The 20,643-nt window shown below is 45.9% G+C and overlaps 1 protein-coding gene and 1 non-coding gene across 2 annotated transcripts in view; one reads left to right on the top strand and one right to left on the bottom strand.

Annotated features, from left to right (window-relative positions):
• LOC142560389 (QRFP-like peptide receptor) overlaps positions 1-20,643 on the top strand; it is a 99,080-nt gene that overhangs the window by 13,383 nt on the left and 65,054 nt on the right. The gene's annotated exons all lie outside the window — the stretch shown is intronic.
• On the bottom strand, positions 18,772-18,962 carry LOC142562580 (U2 spliceosomal RNA). Its single transcript, XR_012823929.1, has one exon. It is a non-coding gene; the product is annotated as a U2 spliceosomal RNA (small nuclear RNA).

Below are 20,643 nucleotides of genomic sequence, written 5' to 3' on the forward strand. Positions count from 1 at the left end.
ATCCTTGCTTCAGAACCTGGCAAATTCCCACAACTTCATTCCGTTTCTGGCCTTGCCATACAATTTGTATTCAGTTGTGTCTACATATATCCCTCGGCAGCTCCACAATATCTTTACCTATGCCTTCGGGATGGAAAATGTCCCATAACAACTCCCTGTGTACGTTGTCCTAGGATCCCTTAATATCTAGAAATGCTATCCATTAAGGCCTGTTCTGAGCTACTGAAATCTCTATGCACTGAGTCAGAACAAAAATATTATCTCCTAAGCGTCTGCCCGGTCTGAAATCATTCTGTATTTCTCCAAGCACAATATTTTTTTCCGCCAATTTCGACAGTTCTAATTTAACAACTTGCAGCGCCATTCTATGTAGATCACCGACGTTACCGTAACTATCCTGTACGAGCTCGTCCTATTCTTATCACGCTTGCCTTTGTACATGAGGTTCTTCTCGCTTTCGCACCATCCAACTGAAATATTCTTCGTTTTAGTGACTTCTTCGGTAACATTTGTCAACAGTGTCTTGCGCTTTGGACCTAGGTTTGTTTATTACCTGTGCTGGAATTTCACCGGGTCCTGTGGCAGTGTTATTAGGAATATTTCTGCTTTGTTCAGTGAAAGTTTTCTATGGTAAATTTTCATCTCTGAGGCTTCTTTGTTGATGTTGGATCTGTTTGGATCTGAACTATGCTTTATTTGATGCCGAGGTTAGCCCTAACAGTGTCTGTGACGTACCGCAGTGCATCGTCTTCCTTCGCAGATGTTATCGTCTTCATCCCCTACAGTCGTATGCATACTTTCAGTTGGAGTTCCAGGAGCCTTTACATGGTTCCAGGATCTTTTTGATGCACCTTTCTCTCTTTTTCAAGTGTTATACACCCAACGTTCACTTGTGTATTTAATTTTCTTTTGTAGGAGTTCACCTGCCACTCCTTTCCTTTTCTCGGTATTCCTCCCATCTAAGGAGCACCTCTTCGTGTAATCCCAACTTTCTCGCTTCTCGATGATCCCTTGGCGTCTGCCTACGCCCTTCTACAGTTTGCTTTATTTCCTTGTTCCACCACCTAAGTGGTTTCTTTGTTGCAATCCAACCGTGTTTTTCTTTTTTTCCATGTCTGTCTTGTTTCCTTCTACATAACGTCTACCAGTTCCTCATATTCCCAGACCGCTGTAGGAAACGTGTCCATTTTCTTCTCTATATTTTTTTTTACAATCTCTGTTTGCTTTCCATTCATTTTTAGAAATAGTGATGCTATTGGTTCGTGTTTCGCGTTAGTATCTCTCCCAAATTTTAGGTTTATGATTGCGACCCAGGCTATCTTTGCTGTCTTCATCCATCATCATTTGGTCTAGCCGTCTGTAGACCATTTCTGAGACCGGTCTCCGGCGGTCGTGGAACCCACCACCATTATCCAGCAGCGATTTCGAGTGTAGTTGGGATGATGGCATGCTTCTCAAACATGTCTTTGTGTGACGCAGGAATTGGAAGGGGCATCTTGGAGCCCTGCTGTCGCGCATACAGACGAGGATGCAAGAAAGCGCATGAAATACACAGATCTTGTCTGTTTCTTTCATGTACCTTCTTGCGCCCTCGCACTCAAAGATGCCATCCCAACAAACCTGACTTGCAACACTGTCAAGAGGCATCAATGAAGCGTGCACACGTGACATTTTAGGGTTCCAGTCTGCGCCGAGCGAAAGTTTCTTTCAACACCGAAAATTTCTTTTGTTACTTTGAGCGACGACATTTCAACAATGACTTGTGCCCTAAAATAAATATTTAATATTTCGGATAAGTAAACGTAACTAATAAGCTAAGAAGTCGTACTTCAAAAGTTAGTCTGAATAACTCAGCACGGCTGCGAACAATGCGCCGCTGGTCACTTTTGCCTAAGGTGTGCTCCTGTATTTTTGAAGTTTCATTCGCGATAGTAGAGCGCGTTTTGTTTGCGCATGTTGCGCATACGCGAGTATCAGAGTGCATAGCACCATATACATAAGCCATTATATCTCCGTTGGACAAGCAGTATCCGGCGCCGCATTCGTGAATCAACGTTTCCTCATTATCTCGTCAGTTAAAGATAGCTAGCGCCATTGTCAACACATGCCTTTATGCGGAGCAAATAAAAAAAAACATTTAATGTTTTCAAAGTGAGCTGCCGACAGAAGGGTCTTTTGACGGCCCCCTTTTTGTACGGCCAAAGCGTCTAACAATAGCTGGGAGCAGGGCGCTCCGACGCACAAATCCAATTACCTCACCTGAATTAACCGACAACAGAGCAGTGCGCGGAAGCAGCAGGGCTCGTTAAAGAACGTCGGGGCATATCTGATGACTCGAATAAGCCTACTTACGTTGCCCTCCCGACGTAACTAAGGTAGAGTTCGGCGGAGGCTTAGCAAACGGTTACAATTAGGTAAACTCAACACGTTCTCCACGTGCAATGCGCTGCCGCGCGAAGAACTCCGCCTTTGCTGACACGACATCCAACGTGTCGTGCGAATAATGGTCTCCCGTATAAACGCCCGACGACTTCCTATACTTTGAACGAAACGCAAACGCCGTTATCCGGCGCTTAAGAACGAAAATCCTTCGAACCCGAGAACCCCGAATGACTAGCAAACAGAGCAGCAGAACTTCAAAAAAAAAAAAAGAAAATTCAGCAGACGTGAGGCCTGACACAGACGTTTGTAAGCCAGATGAAAGGCGCGACAGAATCTTCGCAAGCTTCAGTGAAACTTCAGGGACGAAGAGAGTCCTTTAGTGTAACAATGATTTGCTTCCAAGAAACATCCGATCAATCGATGGTCTTCCTCAGAAAATTTTGCCAAGGTTGGGCACAATAGCGATTCTTTCGAAGTTAAGAAAGAACAGATGATATTGTGTTTTGCAAATCTGCACCTTGTGCGGTTGACTCAGGAGCGCCATCTTTGCTCACTGACGACAAACCGAAGAGCGGGGACATAATGTCATGGCTTTTGAAAAGGAACGAATCTATATATGCGCTTCGCAATTACCGTTTATGGCAACAGTTTTATGACAATGTTGAACGTGACAATCACCCAGTTACCTTTATAACATGGTGCGGCTGCATGTTTCATGACTAGCGCGTCTCTCGTCAGAAATAGGCGACGAAAGCCGTTGACGCGAAAGTGTAGTAAATCAACGGCGCTACCCGACTGCTGATGTCTGCCATTCAACGACTGCAACTGCATAAGCAAAAATACATGCGCCGCCACTTCACTCTTGCAAGAATGAGTCAAGCCGACGTCCGCCCATCCTTACCGTTGTTTGTGATAGAAACAAGGATTGTCGCCGGAGCCAACCTTTCGACAGATCGTCTTGTCAACGGGTTGGCTTCAGCGACGATCCTTGTTCTACCACTGTTACGCACTTCAAGCCTCCTTCTTTCTGCAACCATATTATATACGAGGAATTTCCATTTCCACTACGTCGTCCTTGGTATCTTTGTTTGTTGGATACTTATGATATATATATATATATATATATATATATATATATATATATATATATATATATATATATATATATATATATAGCCACAAACATATTCGCCAAGATAGTGACCGTCCTTGTTCTCTGGTACAACCCGCGTCTCTTGTTCTGACTGTCCCAAAGAGAGGATCTGGTGCATTTTATTATCGTCCATGAGGTGGACCAATAGGTGTCCATGCTACCATCTCTTCGGAATAATCTTATTGCTTGCCGTGAAACAGCGGGCATGTAACACGTAAAAAAAATATATTTCAGTCAAAATTTGACGCTAGCGATTTAGATCATAGACTGAACAACACGGTACCTGCGAAACTCTGTCTCAGCGCCGCCGCTCAAAATGGAAAGCATCGTTGGCACATTTGTTCTCGCGCTATATACCTTTGGTGTTGTTTCATTCCTGTCTCGCGACAATTTTTCATCACTCCTCTGAAGAAACTGCTTGTCTCTGTAATTATTATCGTTTTATGACAATTTTTCATCGCTTATCTCAGGGAGTCTCACCGCTGTTTATTTAGAAACGCCGCTTTAAGTAAACGAGACAGGATTACGCAAGTTGCTTCCCGCGCCTGCATGCCCACCAATCACGCGAGAAAATACATATACCACACTTTCTCGAACTTAAGCACCACCGGATCTAGGCATTAAAGTGCACCGCGTTTCTCAGCTAGTCAGCACTCGCGTCGAGCCAGAAGGAAGTAAAACATGGAAGAGTGCGTTCATCTAAATACTGCATGACGTCATATTCAGTGTCCCAGTACTTCGAATTTTCGATTAATTCGCTCTCGCTCTTCGATCCGCTAGCTAACTGCTTAGGTGAGAGGATAGAACAATCACCCCGGCAAAGGCATTCGTCCTGGTTCTGATCCCCGAACCAGCACGATATTTTTCTTCAACTGCGAAGTTTTTGCTCTGAAAAATACGTTTTCAGTTCCCTTTGTAGCACTGTGCTCCATTTATCTGGATGAAAATCTTCCCTTTAAGACAATGTTTATCTATGTCATCAAGCTCTTCAAGGCGAAGACCTGTTTAAAGGGACACTAAGGACCTCACCTAACCTGAAATAAGTTAACCTGAATTAATAAAATACGCTTCTGAAAGGCAAAATAAAAGAAACATCCACTCTTGCAATGAGACAAAACTTGGCAAGCCAGAAAAAAAAAGAAACAAAACCCAGACAAGCGGCGACGCTGCTTTGAAGTTCTGAAACTAGCTTGCCGTGTCGTCATAGATTTCGACGGTGCCTCCTCGGACCTAGTCAATTTTTTTTAATCGGTAAAGATGGTAAAAATTGGTAAAATAGAAGTACCCCTATGGAGCTTTTCTCACAACTCGGCGTGTTGTTCAGCAGTGTTCAACACCATAGTTTTCTTTTCCACACTCTTAATCTCGTTCCACGTTGTTTCCAGTAAGCAAGTGGGACGTACTTACAATGATGTACCACTTACCTAGTTGAACTTATACGGAACGAGATTACGAGTGTATTCTAGAGAACACGGAGGAACATGCTAGGAGAGTTCACCTCACACCGACCGCTCGGCCATTTCCTAAATATACATGGCTGCTCTCGCTCTCTCTCTCTCTCCTCAGCGCTGTGCTACCTCTTGAATACCCGCCGTGGTTGCTCAGTGGCTATGGTGTTGGGCTGCTGAGCACGAGGTCGCGGGATCGAATCCCGGCCACGGCGGCCGCATTTCGATGGGGGCGAAATGCGAAAACACCCGTGTGCTTAGATTTAGGTGCACGTTAAAGAACCCCAGGTGGTCAAAATTTCCGGAGTCCTCCACTACGGCGTGCCTCATAATCAGAAAGTGGTTTTGGCACGTAAAACCCCAAATATTATTATTATTACCTCTTGAATGGTGGTGGTGGTGTTAATGAGCTGTAGCAACAGGCCGGTTTAGGCTGACGATCAAGGCTGGCAATTGCTCTGTCCGAACGTCTCTTATAAAATCAGTGTTGTTTCACCATATGTCCATCCCAACAGTCTCTATTAAGAATCCGATAAGGAGATGTGAAGTTTCTTTCCGAACTATCACTGGTCCTTCGGGGAACACAAGATGTTGCAGGCACCTATGTGGAAAGTCCTTCTGTTGCAGATTATTCAGGACAGCATCACTTTCGTCTCGGAATTTTGGGGACGACCACCGAAAGCGTTCTTGAATCAGCGATACAACGCCATGCACAAAAGATGTCGTAAGGGAGATGTCGCTTCACACGTGCTCTGATGGTCGAAGGCGCACCTTGTACGGCGACAAAGCTGCGAGCAAGCTGAGGTATACCAACTCCTACTGCCCATTCGCGACTGACTCGGAGCTTTCACGCGGCCGAAAGTTTTTGCTGAATTGGGGTCACACCGCCACTTCGTCGCTTTGCCGTGGCCTACTCGTCTTGGGACAGTTGGCCCGCGTCCCGAAAGAAAACGAAGCTGCTCGCTTCAGCGTCAAAGCTCTGCCAACCCTTCTCACCTCTCTCCTTTATTCCCTCCGCCAAGTAGACGACAGCCTTGGCGACAGCGAGCCGACTGCTTTTCCAAGAGCGGCCTGTCGTCTTCTTAAATATAACGTATCACTGCAGGCTGCAAGGCCGGCTATTCTTTCTACGTATTTGTTTTCCTGGTTGGGAAAGTAACAAGCCGCGAAAGAAGTGAGAGAAAGAAAGAAAGGAAGAAAGAACTTGACAAAGGGGCAGACAGTTTTGTATTGTTTGTTGTTCGCACGGTATGCTACGTGGCCTTCCTCAGGGGGCACTGTCGTATCGGAAGCGCACCTTCGCCAAATGAAGCGTTTTCCAATTGCCGCTCGCGCTTGATGCTAAGCTCAACGAGGTAACAACCTCGAAGGTCGTATTCTCAATCGATCTACTTCGAGGCCTTCACTTTCAAGATGCGTCTAGGCTGGTTGAGCCGGCGGAAGTCATGAAAGAAATAACCAATTCCGAATCGGCGTTCACTCGACCTCGCGCAACTAGCGAGTGGACCGACAGCATAACTGTCCGCTCCATTGAGGCGTCATGCCTGAATGTTGCGCCTCGCGAAAGCGCCACTGAAAACCATAGATTCACAGTGACACCTGACGGTGCCCCACAAAGGCGCGGTACTCCGGCTGTTTCGCTGATTGATAGTTAAAACTCACGGCGCGAGTTAGACAGTTAGCGTGAAAAAAACGTGCGCATCAATGTATAGGGAGAACCGTCACAGCGAAGCGTACCGCTTACTCGTGCGCATACATCGTTATTAATGACGTCACACTTCGAAAAGTGCGATTGTTACCACTGTTGTTGGTTTTCTGCTCCTTGTAGGAATAAACAAACCGATCATGTCTTGTGCCTGCTAACGGCTTGTTTTAGCGAAGGTCTGGCACCAACTTCACTCTCGAAAGCAAGACCTCTACCAATAATACTTAGTTTGCTTATAAGGAGCTTTGTTACTTATAGTTGTAAACAAATATTTACACAGACAACAAATATTGCACTTCTCCGCCAGCGCGTATAACAAGCAAGTGCTCATTAGCCATACACTCAACGCTACCTTCACAAAAGTAAAGATGACAAAGCATCTAAATAATGCGAACATGACCACTTTTCACAGTTGTACCAGCGTATTGAAAAGGTGACCAACTGGGTGGCAAAGAATATTAAGCTATAGAGTATTCAAGGATATTATTAGTATACAAGGGGATGTCGGTGATTTTTACAGGCATGGGCTCCAACGTGTTTAAAAAAAAAAGGAAGAATGCTTGATAAAATAATAAAGCAAGAAAGGTACACAACAAGCACTTGACAGAAGCATTCATGTGGTCCATACACAGCAAAGCCTTACATTCATGAAACGAGTCTGAATACAGATGTCGCGCCAGAACACAAGTACGGCCAGCGTGTTAAAAAAAAAAAAAGAGACAGAGAGAGAAACCGCATTGTTGTGTGACTTATGGCAGACAGAAGAAGCGATGGGCACACCTGCTTTGCGAGGACGAATAACTCACGTCACTTATTCGCCATAGAGGTTGCTTACGTTTGCCAACTTCTACGAACGAAACGAACGTCGAGAAATAAAATTGTTGGATAAGAAAGCATAGTTTATGAAGTGGCATGATTGCTGATTTCTGGCTTTCTCTGTATCCCGGCCACGGCGGCCGCATTTCGATGGGGGCGAAATGCGAAAACACCCGTGTGCTTAGATTTAGGTGCACGTTAAAGAACCCCAGGTGGTCGAAATTTCCCCAGTCCTTCACTACGGCGTGCCTCATAATAAGAAAGTGGTTTTGGCACGTAAAACCTCAAATATTATTATTATTATTGGCTTTCTCTGTTGCGGTTCTCGCAAGCGCATTCGTGATTCGTTGTTCACGAACGCGTCGCTTTAGCCTGTCCGCTTGAAATAAAGAAAAGAAAGCGATTATTCAGGATCGAATTCGGCGGCTAAGTTAGAGTTTGCCAGCTGGCACGATTAGCGGTACGCGGGGTACGTTCCAATCCTGGCCAGCATTGGAGACAGTCTGCGTTGACAGCTGTGAAGGTAGCTTAGAGTCCTAGTAATAGAAAGGAATGGACGCCACCTTGCAGCTTCAAGAAAGAGCTTAAGAAAGCGCGCATATTGTCGCTGTATTTTAGCCCTTTGCTCGTGCGAGCCTATAATAAGCACAGCGTAGCTTACATCAGGCGCACCAGAAGTGAGTGCAGGTCGCATTCCTGTCGAGTTTTCAAGCAGCCTGCCAGGCCGTCTTCTTTCGACAGCAAAGTAGCCGGTATCGTTTTTTTACTTCAATGTTGCCTTCGTGAAGCTGTCTCTTTTGCCGGCTTCGTCAGAATTGGAACGAAACTTAAGTTGGCCGCTCTCTGCTTAGCCGTCTATTGAGTCGTCTACTGCGAGTACGGTAACAGAGCTTCGCTGTTCAAGTAATATGAAGCAGCCTCCTTTCGAAAGCGACGGTGTGTTCTGGTTCTAAGGCTATCCTATTTATCCTGAAAGCACAACTTTTGTTAGGAACAAATAAATAAAAAGGAAAGAACAGCGCAGTAATTACATTTCCAGTTAAAGGCATCAGCTAAGAGCCCTGCCCCTTAGATATAATTTTTTTTCCTCGGCTAAGAGAATGAAGTCGAAGAGAAGTTCGAGGTCAGACTCACGAACCATTTGTTTACTTCATCAAGGTCATGTTTTGCAAAAGGTGCAGACAGAAGCCGAGAGCGTCAGCTTGGCTCTCGTCTGCACTTTGTCGTCGTAGGAGTTTTCCTGGACCTATGGTCTAGTCTACATCGACGAAAATTATCAAAGATGGCTCCGGCAGGAGTACAGATAATCATTCAATCCATCATTTTGTACAGCTGCATCGCAAAGGAGTTTTCAACAGAACTTTATTTGGCTCCCAGCCATGGCAATGATCTATCACTGCACTCGCAGACACATCTCATCTATTTATTCGCCGTCAGTAAAGTTCGAGCAGAACAGAGACAAACAAACATGCAAACAAACAAACAAACGAGAGACAGCTCGTGATTTGTTCCTTCAGACTCGCGAACCATATAAGGCCCCGAATGTCTCGTAAAAAGGAGCTGCGATTAAAGCGGAGGTTCGTAACAATTTAATATGCAAAATGGAACAGACGCACAGCCTTGCGAGGAGGGAGAAGGATATGCATTTAGTTATGATTTCTTACAGCAGGTGAGCGCTGTGCACTGTTAAGATAATGTAACAAAATTTTTTCCGTCTTGAGACTGAAAGGAAAGTTTCCGAGTAATCCCAAGAAGGAAGGATAATAATATAATAATATTTGGGATTTTACGTGCCAAAACCACTTTCTGATTATGAGGCACGCCGTAGTGGAGGACTCCGGAAATTTCGACCACCTAGGGTTCTTTAACGTGCACTTAAATCTAAGCACACGGGTGTTTTCGCATTTCGCCCCCATCGAAATGCGGCCGCCGTAAGAAGGAAGGAAGGAAGGAAGGAAGGAAGGAAGGAAGGAAGGAAGGAAGGAAGGAAGGAAGGAAGGAAGGAAGGAAGGAAGGAAGGAAAACAAGAGCAAACAAGATAAGGCAACAAATGTAAGAGAAGACAACAAGTAGAAGACAACACATACAGACGGATGGATGGACCTACAGAAATGTGCTCGTGGAATCGACATCAAATGCTTGTGCATTGCTTTCACCGATATGACACTGCCATTTTGTATGTTTGTCTCACGTTCCTTCAATAAAGTTCACTTTTTAGTGCAGAGATTGTCGCGTCCCCTTCCCTTCCCACTTTTCTGTGCGTCTTTTTTGTTTTGTCTTCTTTGTTTTTTCCCTACCTTCACCACTCCAGCCCCGAATACGCAGCAACTAGCCCAACTTTCGTTGCTTTTGGACATCGAATGTTCTCCACAGGGCTCCTCGAGGGAAGCTCATGGGAAAGGCCGGGACGGCGTTGTCGTAGCACATTCAGCAACCAGAACGCACACCATGCGTTTAGACCGTGCTGTTGCTGCCGCAGGAGAGAAACAATCATCAGGACCCATTCGTACTCGAGTGCATGCGTCACGCTCATCAGGCTAGGATCCAGCGGCATGGCTACAGTATACAGCTTCCAGCGAAACTGTGCTTCAATATCCGGCCTGAGCCGGATATTGGAGGCCTTGCCGCGACCGCTTTTTGAGGGATCACCGGCGTTGCGTTTCGCGGGTTAATGGTGCGTGAAGTGATGCGGGGATGCGATTCCACGCAAGAGAAAGAGAGTGCGAAAGGGAGAGAAGGAGAACGAGAGGGAGATAGAAATTAGCGCTGGGAGTGGGTGTGCCCCACTGTGAGCGAACCATGTTTTTGCGCGTGCAACCCGTGTCCTTAAAAGACAGGTTACCCGTACATATTGTTCGCATTGACGGCATCGTAACCGCTGTGTTAGGGCAGCAAGACGTCGAGAATCGGCGTAAGCAAGGAACATGACAGCACGACAGGCGTCACCCTGAACGATATAATTTTGATCACTGCCGCTAAAATTTTGGAAAACCGATTGCACGCTTTACACTTCCTACGTTGCTCAATGAACCTCATCAATGGAACGGTAACAATATTGCTCTTATTTTTGGAAAAAAATAAAGGAGAACCTGCGCGACCGATTTCTCGAAAACCAGTAGAATCTTCTCGGTCTTCTCAGCTTTTGCACTGATTGCATTGATTAAATTATTGCATTTTAACGCTATTGCCTTGTTCTTCTTTTTTTATTGCAATGCCAACTTTTGTGTTTCCATTTTGGTTTGAATTATTTAGTGTTCTCTTTTATAGACAACAAAAGCCCCCCCCCTTTTCTTTTTTCGTAAGATGGTGTGGTGTCCATGCATCTTAATTGTTTAAATAACCGCTGAATATAGTTTGTACCAAACGTTATTTTCATGTCGTTGTTGTCAAACCAGTGAGCAGCCACCCAGACATGCTGCTCAGTGCAGTAGCTTTCTTCTTTCTTATATTTACGCTCTGATATTTGCTTATATGGACAGTCATCGTCAATGGTTATCGCATAATATATTCTTTCATTACTCCTTCGTTTCCTAAATTTACAAGTAATTATAGTTTTCTAAACACAGCAATGCGATAAGTGTGCAGATGCGTAGCCATTTCCAATTGTTGCGTTTATGATGCAATACCTGGTAGAAAATGATCAGCTGAAAAGTCATTAAGAAAGCCGTGTGAAGCTAGAAGGACGAAGCCTAGACAATGTACCCATGCTGGCAGAATGCTTGCAGCTTTCGTAAACACAAGCACCGGAGTTCCCTCTAATAGCTTTTGTAGGTGCCTCTAACACACGGTTACGCTTTTCGTCTATTGGCTATTGCTCTACGCAATAAGCGGAGTGATCAGTGCAACCAATGTGCTCGACCTTTTAAACAACTATATATGAATTCAACAGACCGTTAGGTTAAAAAAATCCTGGGAATAGAAATGTTTTCTTTAACTCAAGCTCGGAAATAATGAGAAAGAAAGGAAAGTTATAACAAAGATAACTTTCTGTCGGTGGGAGGGAGTCGAACCCGCAACTTGCACGAGCGACGACGTCAAGTCGAAAATAGACTGTAAGATGCATTCCACGTAGAGTCAACAGCAAAAGTTTGCGGGATGCGGTTCCCCCTTCAAATTTGAATTCCTGCACTTTTAATGCATGACACTTCGTATTTAATGGATCACTGTGTAGGTGGCGAAAGCTACTACATGCTGGAACATTTAATTCGAGGCTGTGTGACCACGCTTCGCGAGAATTCAGCTTCTTGGCAGATCTTGCGTCCCGTAAACTTTTGCGGTTGACTGTACATATGGCTGCCGCTTAGTGAGAAGCTCCACTGTGTTCTACTAGCGGTCGCGCGAGTTGGGTGCCCGATCCAATCTCACAGATTCCGCAACTATGCAGATGCAACTAAGCAACTTTACGAATAGGGAAAAGCCGTAGCACCCTGCGTAAACCCTTCGTGCCCGCATCCAGCACGCTCATCTTATGCAGTGCGCGCAATTACATGACAATAAATAAAAGGATAGAGCCAAAGCGAGGAACGTGTGCACTGGGGCTCGTACGTATATAGACGTGTACGTACTCTGCTTCACTAAAAATGTGCAGCGCTGCGAACGCTAAACCAGGGCGCAGCCAATCCAAAGATTGGGTGAGCCGGCATGCCTCCAATGCAGGGTGTTTCTTCTCGTCATTCCCACGCATCCTAGCTAATAATGTGTGGTTTCGGTAAAGAAAGTAAATATAAAGAAATAAAGGAACACAGGGTGCTCCTGCTCGTTCAGTACGCTGCTGTGCTTCGAGTCGTAGATTAAACCTGTACTACCTGTACTCGAATTGTACTCCATCTCACAAGCTGTTTGGAGCACTGTGGAAGATGTGGGACTCCTTCGCCTACAGGAAGACAAAATGCCCCTCGAGATGTGTTCATCCGCGCCGCGTCGTTTCCGCAGCGGCTGCTGAATTGGCGGTATACGACGTGCACACGCAAAGATCCTAACATGCCACGTATCACTGTCGCGTATCGCGTACCAAGAAAAAGCAAAATGCTCTCATCCTTCCCTTAATATCAGACAGTTACGTACAGAACTATATTCCGCCACGCATGGATATCGCCTGTGGACGCCTGGTACCTTCGACAGCGCTGCAAGCGACTTGTGATATGGAGTAGAGAAGAACGAATAGCTCCATATGAGCTGTGACGATTGGGCTCAATGTGTTCCCTGTAACCGGAGCGGAAAGCTCGCATCTATCCCGTACGAAAAAAAAAAAGAACACTAGAACCTGGAAATTCGAGAATTTGCACGAAACTTGCCACCACGTGTTCTCGCCTGCCAGCTGCATACATGTCACTGGCATAGTATCCGTAATGCAATTACATCGGTGGATACCGTCAGTGTTTCGCCGCCGAGCTGTACACTTGCGATGATGAGCAGATTTTCCTACAGAAACTTGTAATGTATGCAGCCCACTGGTTCCACGCGCACCTCGAACGGTTCTGGCGCAGTAGTTACGCAAGTAGCACCGTTTCCAAAAAACTATAACATTTCTCGGAAAAGTAAATACGCGGAGCATGTAGTTATTCGACCGCGCACTGCATGCTTCAGAAGGGTCAATGCACTGTAGGCGCTGCCATGGTGTCATACAGTGTCCGTAGGGAGCATGGCAGCCCCTACAAACAAGAAAAAAGAAAACAGAGAAGAAGACTAAAAAGACTGCTGAACACCATTTCGATGACTGGGAGCACCCTGTTAGTGGCACTTCTAATTTTGAGCATTGAAAGAACCGACGGGTGCCGTGTTACAACTCCTATCGAGCAGGACAATATACGTCGCACCTACGAAAATAGTGCACCGATTTAACGAGACACGCTGTTCGCTCAGTACACAAAAGATTGCGCTGGCGCACCCCACGTGCGTGATTGATACAGAAAAAAAGAAAGAAAGAGGCACAGAAGAAAGCAGGACAGCGCGAAGGATATAAGATTGCACCGCTTTTCTCGCCCGTAACAAACGATGCTGACGCGAAGGCCCCCTGCCTGCTAGCATGCTTGAACGTAGCACGTATGTAGGGTCAGAGTAGAGGGAAGCAGATGAGGTGGGGGGCCTGCTGCGCGATCACAATGTTTTCGTTACGACGTGTATAGGCGTTCGGGTATCGAGAACGATGTCTCACCTTTAGACCAGTGGAGCAAGCAGGAACCGATGCGGGGGGGGGGGGGGGGGGGGTCGCCTGTGCCGGTAAGCGGTGTGCTACACACATACACGCACGCACGCACGCACAAAACCTGCCGTCTCATCCCCATCCTGGAAAGATCGAAAGCCTGCGTGAGGGCGCGCGTGGTCGACACACACGAGCACGGACCCCGGCAAACGCACGCGCACACACGGGGTCGACACAGTTTGTAGGGCAAATTCGTTTCCACTATTACGCAAACTCACACTAGCACTGATGCAGGTTTTGTTGCATTTTAAGCTGTCCGCTGTTCAGCCCATAAGGACATATGGGCGGAGCCCCACGCCGTTTTGATCTATACCACTGAGGGATAATGGCGGAATTGGAATAAAAACGTAATACTTTTAAGTTAACCCTGCCGAGCTTCTCCCTGCTCTGAAGCAGATGACCATTAACGAGGAAAGCTTTATTTTCGTTTGTACAAAGCGTAGCGAAGCGCACCAAGATAAAAGCAAGAACGCAAAACGTATCGTTTCGTACAGCGAAGTGATGGGCTGGCAGGACAGATCCCACAGACCCCAAATTCCTCCATCCCCCCCATCTCTTACAACTTTCCAAGATGCGAAAGCTTTCTCCGTCGCTTCTGCGCCAATGCTCTCCGTGTTCAAAGAGAAGCGCAGAGCGCGCCTCCAGCATTAAGGAAGTATGTCGCCGTAGGAACGTGGCCTTTAACCTATCTCATGCCTGCATAACGCACTTCAAGCTATAAAAGATGCGTTTTCTTCTTTTTCTTTTCTTTATTTCTTTTTTGCTCATGAAACTTGGTCTGAGGCTACTCTGTGACACAAATCCTCCGGTCAACTTAGAAGTGAGGCAACTTCGAGTATTCACGGCTAATCGTAATGGAAAAATGACGTCACCGACAGTACGTATCAGAGGAGGGGAAAAAAAAGTCAAGAAGGCTTAAGTCGATAGGTTTATCGAACGCATAAACCATTCGGAAAAAGCATTCGGAGGAATTTAATTCAAGAATCCCCTTGGTATATTCGCCCTTCGGGCGACACCGCCAGTTTTTTTTTTTTCTTATCCCCTCTGTACATGACAACGGTACTACCATTACGAAAACAATCCAGCAAAAACTTCAAACATTCGATCAATCCAAGTTGCCTGAACAAGGCGCAGGAATTGACGAGTCGACGGACAAGGTATACGACAGGGTGCGAAACGAGCGCAGCGAAAGGCAGCATCGTAAGGTGACACTGGATGTGGACCTATTCAGATCAAAGGAAGATTAGAATACCGCGGAGCCGAAGGCGCAAGCTCACGCAGCCTACTTACACTTCGCTTCAATTAACTTACGCTTCGGTGCGCATTTTCTTGGACGCCCTTGACGTTAGCTCAATGAAAGTTTCACTACGCACCAACGTAAGAGCCGAGGAGAGTAGCCAAGCTTCGAGATGGACTCTGATGGAATCGCCACGGAGCGAGACGAGCCACGCGTCGGAAGCAGGACCGACGGAAATTGGATCTCGTGGCGAGATTAAGCGTGGCCACCCCTTAGAATAGCCGGCGAGGCACTATCGAGAAAGATCTTATTGCCAAGAAGCGAAGGGGGGTGCGGCGTGGCGGAGTCACGTGTGACCGACAATGGGCGAAGAAGGAAAAAACGGCAGTCGAAGGTATATGATGTTTACTTTGACATAAAGTGAAACGGTACTAGCTGACGAAGGAAAACAAAAACACAGACATGCAGTATTTTCGAGTACGCTTGATCGATTTAGGACTTGATTCAGTGTTTGATCGTGGGTGTTATTGACGTTCACTGACCACCCTGCGTGTTAGTTTTATTACTCCTATGATAGTTTTCGTTGTTTTCGGTTGAGCGCTGTATGAGTAGAACGCACGAGGTTATTAACGCGAAGATGATGAAGCAGGTTTGGTTAGCCGATATGGACCCACCCAAACTCACGCAAAGTGCCGCAGGGGAACTGAAATAAACGCAATAATAACAGATCTGATAACTATAAGAAAAGTAAAGAAAACGATTTTGAAACGGAAGAAATAATGATCACGTTTTTTTCGTGCAATGGGGAGCTTCCGCGTACGTTTCATTAATGATCTAGGATGGTTTTCTTTATGCCTCGTACGAATTGACCGAGCGCGATAAATTGAACCTTTCAAAGCAGATTATGAGTCAATAAAGAAGGAGAAAACTCACTCTCACCGAAATCGATCTCGGAATGATCGCGTTATCGATGAGCACTGAAGCGTCAGATTCCTTTCATTACCCTGTGCTGTAGCTTTTTGTAATATTTTCTTATAGACTGACCGTGTACAATGGGCTTATTGGATCAATAATATTTCACTAACCAAGAAGCTGATAGAGCGAAGCGAGATGAACTCATCAGACGCACCGGGTTAAACTAAAACGATCTCGGTAAAATCAACGCTGATAGTGATAAAAAATCAAAGTTCTTTTAAAATCGATCAAGGAATGACCACTTTATCGAGATGCGTCAAACAAGGATATCTTTTCTTTCTTATCCGCTCGTGTGAAATGTTTGTAGTGCTTTTGTTGCTGGCTGGTCGAATACGATGTTCCTATTTGAGAACAAAGATATTCGCACGATGAAGTTAAGCTGAAATGCGATGAAGTAATTGGCAGAGCGAAGCGGAGGAATATATTGAAAATTGTTGAGGCCATCCAGACGATTTAAACAATAACAGACGAAAAGAACGACATAGAAAGAATGTAGGGTCTTTTTCATCCAAAAAAGCTATTCATTTACAAATTTAATACCATAACACAGATCTAAAATCTGCCCGACTCCTGGTCAATCACCATGAGTGGTTTTATGTAATGACTTTAAGATCATCATCATCATCATCATCATCATCATCATCATCATCATCATCATCATCATCATCATCTTTCAAATGTCGGACGTGCAATGGTTGGTTTGTGACTCGTCGCTGAAAGCTCATATTTATTCCATTACTGCTCGGCGGCCGTTTTCATCAGGGTTTTCCCGGCAGTTCATCCAACACACTGCACAACTCATTGTGCCGGGAAAATTGTTTAACGCCACGAGCTGCGTACGCGGGAAACCATCAAAAGGGGAACTAGGAACGAACTTCAAGTAATGTCATCAGCATCGAAGTTTTTGCACGAACGAAAAGGAGCCGACGAAGAAAGTGGAGCCCCGCTCGAAATTCGATCGAGCAATGATCACGTCTGCCGCATGCGCGCCTCAACCATCGCTCGAAGAAAATTTCTTCTATCGCCCCACTTTGCGATGGCCTCCGCAGCGAACCGGCGGAATACAATGTGTCCATTGTATCGGCTTCGCGTGCAGCACCTCCATGCGTGACCCCGCTGCAAGCTTTTAGCAACGAACAGGCTAAACCAGAAAGGGTCACTTACCTTCCTTTTGTCTAGCGTCGCGGGAAAGAAATGTTGCGAAATCTCAAAGCACTCTCGCGAAACCCCGCGCTTCCTCGAGTGAAGTGGGAAGTTCGCTCATTATGAACGGCACCGGAGGTCCTGACGTCGCCGCTTGCTTTTGGCCTCAAAGCACGAAACGCGAGGTTAAGGCACATTAGCGTGACGTAGGCGTAAGATTTATATGCAACTGCCCCAGCATAAGCTGCTTCGTGCGGGAGGACCACGTGAGGTGGCCTATAGCCTTTAATATATCACCTTAATGAGCTAAAGACGAGAGTGTAAAAGCACGGAGACGTCTGCGACCAACTAGGTTTTTCTTATGAGAGAAGTCAAAAACGTAAAATTTCTTTATATTCCATGACGGGACAAAGAATCGCAGTGGGGAGAAGAAGAAAAAAAAGGCCACAACCGGCTTTGCTGTCACGCAATAAAATGTTCTACAGTAAAAAAAAAAAAAAAAATGGAGGCTCCGTAAGAAACGCGAATCAATGTAGGGAAATTGTGAAGATGAAGCCAATGAAAAAAAAAAGTAGGTTGCACGCTCTCAGAAATTTCTCACCGCCATTCATGCACGACAGGTTGGCGGCTCCAGCTGATAAATAACGCTTGAATGATTATGCATGCAGGGTTCGTTATTAATTGCGCTCCTCAAAATCTTCCAAGAGCCTTGAACAGGAGGCTGACAACCTCAAAAACAAACAACTAAAACACGATATATAAGGTACCAGCTATGCTACGCTACGTGCTATGCAGTGTACATGGATTGGGAAGCCTACGACAAGATTCAGCGAAAAATCAATTTCGCTCACTGCTAACGTTAAAATTAGCAGGAGAAAGAAAATTATCGCGAACTGCATGAAAAACTTTTTCTTCATTGCAAAAGGCGGGATCGTGACTAACATTCGCGAGAATACTAATCCACATACGCAGTCCGTCCACATAAGCAGTGGACGAGCGTAAACGAGATAAATAGGAATTGTGACGTGATCAGCGACTACTTGTTGCGCACTCTTAAGTATCTATGGCTATGTCACGTGGCGTACTTTAAAACGACAATGACATTTGTACTCCTGCAAAGAAACGTTAAAGCATGATTAGACCTGGGTGATTACGAATTCGGTGCCAAGTCGCACGGTTTCTACGTAGCGTGGACTTCTACGAGGAAAGTGCTCTTCGAGAAGTGGGGGTCGGTCCCGAAGATATTGCGGTCTAACAAGCTGTCTCAAGGAAAGAAGACGAGGAAGTGGCACGGGGCTCACGCGCCCGGCGTTTCAAAGAGAGAGAGACAAAGCTTTAATAAGCCCTTGATTGGGTCCAGGTGTGGCGGGGTAGGGAGACTAGCCCTCAGTCGCCACCTTCCTCAGACGGCGGCCAGTCCTTGCTTTCTGGCGGCATCTTCTGCCATCCGGACGGCCCAGAGCTGCTCAAAGCATTTCAAAGAGCTGGCACCCGCTTCATGGCCAGTCTCCCACTGTGGGTATGCGCGAGAGCCACTTAGGAGAACGACAACAGCTGGCTGGCTGGCTTTGGAGCGAGAGAAATATCCGTGCCATCGTTAGTTGCCCGAGGGCGGAGGTTCGATTCCACCATCGATCCCACGTCATCTTCTTTCACAACAAAAGCTGTCTATGGCTGTGGTTCCTTGCATATTGTGTTCTGCGGGTGCAAGGAGCGTGGGCCGATACTGGAGATAGTGCAATACCGGGCCGACCCGCGGCGGAGGTGGAGCAGGCTTCGAGCCCATTCCGCCAACTTTCAAAAATAAGTTTAATATCTTGGATCCAAATCGAACCCGTATCAGATATTAAACTGACAAGAACAGATGCTGCACTACGAAGCGCGTCGGCCATGTCTACGTTCGCGCCGCCCTCTCTTTGTCCGCGTTCGAGGCGCTGGCGTATCTACTCTCCTTTTTCTTCCGCTCTCCCGCCGTGGCGGTCGCTTCGAAAGGTCACGCGCGTCTGGTTTCCTCCGGCTTCTCGAGGCGGCGGTCTCGTCGTCCACGCGAATATATATAAATATCCCGGTGAGTTCCTACCTTCTTTTTAAAACGCTGCATCACCTCTGTGTCGGGTGCTAAAGAGTTTCGCTGGTAGCCACTTTGGCAGAGTGGAATGGCTCATGATTTTTTTTTTAATTAAAGCGTGGCAAGACAGGAATCTACCTATTGCAAAGCGCGAAGAATTCTACTCTGGGCATCCCGGGTGGCTGCGCGCGCCCACACTGTAAAATAATTTACACCCTTAAAAGCGAGAAAGGGTGTAAATGTGTCTATAAATCACACCCTTAGGGAGTTATTTATATAACGGACACCCTATAAGGATGTGAGTTATGGACACATTTACACCCTTTTTCACTTTTTAGGGTATCAATTATATTACGGTGCACCTGGGCCGCTGTATTTTGAAAGCCATCTGCGATGAGGAAATAGCCCGCCGCGCGATGTTTTCGTGGTTTATATACTCCGTTACAGAAACCAGGTGCAGCGCTGTGGAACCCACGCAAGAAGTTCGGCGAGGAAAACGTATCCCTCCGCGCGTTCCATCCATGCTTTGTTGCGCCAACGGCGTTCGCTCGCGCGAGCGTGCACGTGAGAATGCCGCGACGGGCTGCCATTAAAAAAACGCTAAAATAAACCCAGTAAACCAATTGATCTAGAAGGACACATTAGATAGCCGTATACCACAGTTTGTTTCTAAAGATTAACAGTTTGTTCATTGAATACTGAGCCTATATAAAGAAGAGTTTCGCACAATTGCGATCAAAAACATCAAACTATTTCTAAGGGTGCACGCAGTCGCTGTAAAAAGTCTCTCTAGCCTCCACAGCGCGGCACCTGATTTCTGAAACGGATTTTAGTTCACATTGGTGCGAAACGCGGCACGAAGGTGAATTCGCTCGCTGCTGCTGCCGCGCTTCCTCACTCCAGTGTTTTGACCGCGAGTTTCCGCGGTAATCGAGTGATATGTGTTCATGTTTGCTTGCGCGCGCGTGACACCATGCTTGTTAATTTAGTTAGTATGCCTATGTTTACAAGTTTATACAGGCGATAAAACTACTACCCTTAGTTCGTTTAGCAAGCTGTCCACTAATTTGCTATCGCTATTGATGCTTCGCCTTTCGAGCGAAACGGCGACTTTTTTTCGAATAAGCTTTGTTGAAAGTCAGCGCTGTGTGTGTCTACTTGTCTACTTGTGTGTTTACTAGTCGATCTTGTCTGCTTAGCGTCCTAGGCACATCTGTGTTACTTTTGCCGTTATACTGCGAATGCCACAGTTTTCGTTTGAGCACAAATAAAATTATGGCATAATTTTTTTTATGTCCACACGGTTCTATTTCGATGTGCTCATATGACTTTCTTTTGGTTTACGCTCCCTAATTGCAAAACTCGTATGTTCAGTTTGATGGTATCTTAAATAATAACAAAATAATATTGCGCTTGGAATTGCAGGAGCGTTAAATATAACATCAATTTTCTGTAGCTCTAACTACGTCTCCGTATAAAACAAAACGCAACCAAGCTTTGCTTTCCTTTCCTGA

The sequence above is a fragment of the Dermacentor variabilis genome, chromosome 10 (genome assembly GCF_050947875.1).
Source record: "Dermacentor variabilis isolate Ectoservices chromosome 10, ASM5094787v1, whole genome shotgun sequence".
Classification (NCBI taxonomy): Eukaryota; Metazoa; Arthropoda; class Arachnida; order Ixodida; family Ixodidae; genus Dermacentor; species Dermacentor variabilis.